Source organism: Hipposideros armiger, unplaced genomic scaffold (genome assembly GCF_001890085.2).
Source record: "Hipposideros armiger isolate ML-2016 unplaced genomic scaffold, ASM189008v1 scaffold_300, whole genome shotgun sequence".
Taxonomy (NCBI): domain Eukaryota; kingdom Metazoa; phylum Chordata; class Mammalia; order Chiroptera; family Hipposideridae; genus Hipposideros; species Hipposideros armiger.
Genome location: NW_017731650.1, coordinates 1389783 through 1395584, shown reverse-complemented (window position 1 = coordinate 1395584; position 5802 = coordinate 1389783).

Sequence of the window (5802 nt, the reverse complement as noted above, 5' to 3'; positions counted from 1 at the left end):
TCCTCCACAACTAGACTGAAGAACAAAACGACAGCAACTTGTCTGTTCCCCTTCCCCCAATTCCCCAGCACTGTTCCCATCCCCCCAATTCCCCAGTAAAAAAAAAAAATCTTAAAAAAAAAAAAAAGTAAGTTAGTAGTTGTCATGATCTTGAGAAATGCCTGAGTGACTCCATCTTTCAGACACCAGGTGAGGGTAAAATGGGTTGCGGTGAAGGTATAGCATGGAATTGCCTGCTAGTGAAGAATATGATGGACAGAAAGAAAAAAAATCTGATTTAATAAATAAATTAACATAGTGGTAAATTTACTAATAAGTACTAATAAAATACCCTATTACAGAGAAGATATTTTACAAATAGTTGATGTTTATAATTATACTTTAATAAAACAAAGTCAATTTTTAGAAGCTACAGAAAGCTCACTGAACTGAGAATCTGCTGACCTAAAACTTCAGTCCTGGGTCTGTCACTAACCAGCCTTTGGGCATGTAAATTTTACCTCTCTAGGTCTTAGCAGTGACATCTTCAAAAGGAGGTAATTGAAGAACGTAGTTTCTAAGGGCCCCTCCCAGATCTATACTAGGAATTCCATGTAGACCTTTCTGTGTTTTTGTTTTATTTTAAGTGTTACTACATTTGGAGAGAACTTCTATTCATTTCTTCTCTATGGAATCCAACTCCTTGAAATTCACATATCTTTATTGAGAACATTACTATGGGATTATTGTGGTTGTGGTCAAGAAACCAGGGGCTAGGAGGAGACGCAAAATGTCAGAGAAGATAAACACTGTGCCTGCTTCCTTCCACAAACAAATTAAAATTACAACTAAATTATGGAACAATCAACCTGGAGAACTATCTGAAGTCTGGCTGAACAGAAGTTTTAAAACTAAGGATTTAAAGAAGCCACGTCAAGACTGGTAGGAGACGTGGAGACGCGGAACTGGCTAACCTCAAACCAGGAAGGATATCTTGGCTGCAGAGGTTCCCCACCCAACCAAGGAGCAAGGGGTCCCAGCCCCACACCAACCTCCCCATCTCAGAGTAAGGGTGCCGAGAAGAGGAGCCCCCACAACAACTGGCTGTGAAAAACAGTGGGGATTCTGACGATTAGGGTAGGACGCAAGGCCATGGAAAACCCTGGGCCCCTGCACAGACTCTCTCACTCCCAGGTACTCACCTTAGGTTCCAGCAGAGGGACAGTAATTTGGGGGGTGTCGGGGGGCAGAGTGAGTTGTGCTGCTTCAGGTTGAGGTCTGGAAGACAGTCACCATTTCCCTGTGAGGAAATTCTCTTCCAGTGCAACTGGCAGGCAGGTGCCATCTTTCCTGTGTTGAGCCCGCCCCCACCCACAGTCCAAATCTGAAGTCTGATTGGTTTGGTAAGCTCCACTGCTCTCCCCTGCTGACTCACTGAGACCCTGCCCACCCAACTCCCCCAACATCAGAGGCACTTTCTCCAAGAACAGCCAGCCCTGCCCTCATTGCACTCTTTCTTAGAAAACTATCAGAGTGTGACAGACCCCAGGCTGGTGACAACTGGCCTTGGTGTGCTCTGAGATTTTCCTGAGTTACTTCAGGCTCAGCTCTGGCACCAAACCAGTGTCTACATTAACCTGGTGACCACAACTTGTCCCACTCTAGTGTATCCCTGAGACTCCAACTCACCCAACTTGTGTACCACACCAGGCTTTTTCAGTGGCTGAAACTTAAGGGAGCCAGAAGATGGCAGCAGGCCTCGGGAGTGTCCTGGCTACGTGGCAGTTCTCATAGGTTAACAGTGTGGCCTCTCCCACTGCCTCCAGGGTTAGCGGAGGCAGCAAACAACTGCTGATTGCTTTGCAGCTCTTATCAGGTACTCCTCTGCAGGCTACAGGCAGTGGGTGACAAAACAGACTTTAAAACAAAGGCTATAACAAGAGACAAAGGACCCAGTAATCCCACTTCAGGGTATTTATTTGAAAAAACCCAAACACTACTTTGAGGGGACGTGTGTAGCCATATGTTCATTGCAGCATTGTTTACAATGGCCAAGATGCAAAGGCAGCCTGAGTGTCCATCAATGGATGAATGAATAAAGAATAGGTGGTACATATATACAAAGGCGTATTGCTCAGCCAGGGATGGGAATGGGTTCTTGCCATCTGCAGCAACATTGATAAGCTTAGGGTATTGTGCTGAGTGTAGTACACCAGACAGAGAAAGACAGATGCAATGTGATTTCGTTTATATGTAGAATCTAAAGAACAAAATAAACAAACAAAACAGAAACAAACTCATAGATACAGAGAGCATATTGTTGGCTGCCAGATGAGAAGGGGGTTAGAGGTGAATGAAAAAGAAGGGATTAAGAAGTATACATTATTTGTTACACTGTAATCATGAGAGTGTAGGGTATAGCATAAGGAATATAGTCAATAATATTATAATAACTATGTATGGTGTCCGATGGGTACTCGATTTATTGGGGCAATAGATGGGAGGGGTTTGGGGACAGGGTAAAAGAGGTGAAGGAATTAAGAAGTACATACTGATAGTTACAAAATAGTCATGGAGATGTAAAGTAAAGCACAGGGAATATAGTCAATAATATGGTAATAATTATGTACAGTGTCAGGTGGGTACTAGACTAATCTGAGGAATCATTTCTTGAATTATATAAATGTGTAACCATTATTCTGTACACCTGAAATTAATATAAAATAATATTGAATGTCAACTGTAATTGAAAAATTAAAAAAGAAGGGAAAAGGTGAAGGGGAATAAGAGGTCCAAGTTTCCAGGTACAAAACAAATAAGTCATGGGGATGTAATGTACAGCATAGGGAATATAGTCAATAATATTGTGATAGCATAGTACGGTGTCAGATGGTTGCTGGACTTATCATGGTGACCACTTCTTCAGGTATATAGATATTGAATAACTATGGTGTATACCTGAAACTAATATAATATTGCATGTTAGCTATATTTTAATTAAAATCTTTAAAAAAGAATAGGAAATCAGGAGCTATAAAAATGGTTTTCCCTTTCACCATCCAGGACCAGTAATAAAGGCATTTAGCATGTCTCTACCACTGATTATGGATAGTTCTATTTTTTCTTCTTTCTGTAGTCCTCCAAAATGTAGTAATTGACATATCACATGCATAAAATGCCAGTTATTTCTCTCTACTGATTTCCAGAGCAAGCTAGAGTACAGGAGGATACATAAGTAAACTAAAAAAGGTTCAGCATTCTAAGTGGAAATAACTAGTTCAAGTTCAGCAACTCACCTCTCTCCAGTTCCCTCTGAAAAGCTCCCTCTGATATTTTTGTAGGTCTGATTCCTTACTTACTGGAATAGCGATTGGGCTTATAAGGATCTCAGTCCAAAAAGAGCCCTGTTTAGCTTTTCTCTCTCTAGTGCACAAAGCCAGAATTCAAAAAGATAAGCAACATGAATGACATTTTGTGAAGAGTTAGAAGTACATACTTGTCTTAAATTTAGCTAGGATAGAATGAGGTACTCCTACCTTAAACTGCCCCAGGCAGGTCCCAAATGGGAGATCCTCTCAATAGATCTCCTCCACTCTTCTGAAGAATTTAAGAAAGATAAAATCTCTCCTCTGAAGATCATACGCCTGGGTTCATGACCTTTTGAAATTTTCTTTCTTCTTCTGTACACTTTATTCCAGAACATACCATCAGTCCAAAAGACCTGCTAATCTTTACTAGTGCATGAGAGGCCATTCTGAGACATAAACTTCATATAGTTAAAGAAAATTCCAGGTGTGGTCTCATGTTACACAATTACCTTAGCACAGGTTTAAAGAATTGGAATTAAACCTTGGGACTATCTTGATGATTGCTCTAGCCAGAATCTAAGATTCCGCCTTCACACCCTTCATACCCACACGCATAGGCTCTGGCCTGTTTGTTCCCTTTAGTTTTAAGTAGAAGTATATTACCATTGACCACCTGAATTGAAAACTTGGCTTGTGTCTCTTAAATGTCGCCCTTGGGAAGCCTTGCCCAGTTTGTCCTAATCCCTTTTTAGCTGAGCTTCCTTGAGTAGATATCAATATGCAACTCTCTTATTCTGCATGCTTTCCTATTGTTTTTATTTTTTATAGTTCTTTTCATAGTTCTCCCATTCTTGATCTTTCCTAAGGCTGTTAACTCACATTGTATTCTCTTAAATTTCCCTCTGAACACTTAAACTTTGTGTTTTATAGACTTTTTAACTCAGGTCCCAATCTTAACCTACAGACCCTCCACTCAGGGAGACACGTGTGAATGTTGTCAACCTCAAATAGTTCACTCTGAATCTTTTATTATTGGGTACTGAACCTGGAAATAAGTTATTTATGCCCAAATTCAGACATTTAAAAAATAGTGTGAAATAAATCTCACCTTCCCTTTGTTGTTGCGATAATCAAGTGGTGTCTAGTCTATTGCACTTGGGGGTGGCTAGGCAGCACAAATAAATGTCCTTAGTTTATAGCCTATCACAGGGGCAGTGATGTGGAAAAAGGTATAAAATGAGACTCTGTAAAGAAATGTATAAAATAAAAACAATATCAAGAGTAAAAACAATTGTTGTTGTTTTGCTTTATTTTTTACTTTATTGGGGAGCAGTGTGTTTTTCCCAGAACCCATCAGCTCCAAGTCAAGTTGTTGTCCTTCAGTTATAGTTGTGGAGGGCTCAGCTCAGCTCCAAGTTCAGTTGCCATGTTCAATCCAGTTGCGGGGGGTGTGGCCCACCATCCCATGCAGGAGTCCAACCCGCAACCTTGTTATTAAGAGCAGGCGCTCTAACCAACTGAGCCATCCGGCTGCTCCAAGATTAGATTGTTTAAAAAGCTAAAATTGTTAATCTTGTCAAGTTGATTTCACCAAGTCTCTGTTAGGATATTTGACATATTTGAGGTGTTGCTGGAGTCTATACTTAATACTTTACATTAAGCTTTCAAAGGTAATTCTGGCAATGTTTTAGTGTATTCGGAATTCATAAAAATTATTTCATTAACAAAGAATACAAGTTGACATGTGAGTGCTATCTCACACTTAAGTAAAAACAAAGTCAGCTGCCACCTGGCTGCAACAGTACTTCCATTTGACACTTTCAAATACATGGCTTAAAAAGAAGTAGTGTGCTGGCCAACGAAAAGCAAAAGAGCGTGGAAAGCAATGGGGCAATGAAATTGGGTAAAAGCATGACATTTTCAGTTCAACTGTTTTATTTTACAGTCTAAGACTATAAAAGCAACAAACTGTAAAACTATACTAAACCGTTTACCACTGAAATCTATACGATTTTACAGTAAGTACCATAATCTATCCTTTCCTTAAAAAAACTAGTTCTATATTTCAGCTAAAGAATCTACAGTGACAATATAATAATAATAATCTATTTAGTAGGTTAATACATTTCTCAAATTCAGTTCACTTCAGATTCAACAGAGGGAAAATCAGAGAGATTCCAAGTGTGAGAAAAATACCTCGCACTGTTGCTGGTTATGAGATGTAGGGTCCCATGAGCAAGGACCAGAAACAGGGCTCTGGGAACTACAGGCAGACCCTAGCTGACAGCCAGCAAGGAAATGGGGACCTCAGTCCTGCAAACATAAAGCATGGGATGCTGCCAACAAAGAAAACAGCTGAGCTAACTCAATTTCTAACCTACAGGACTGTGAGATAGTAAATATGAATTGTTATACGCTGCTAAATTTGTGGCAATTTGCAGTCATTTGTTATGGTAACAATAGAAAACAAATACAAACCATGACACTGGATTGAAATGAGAGGGGAGTGTAAATG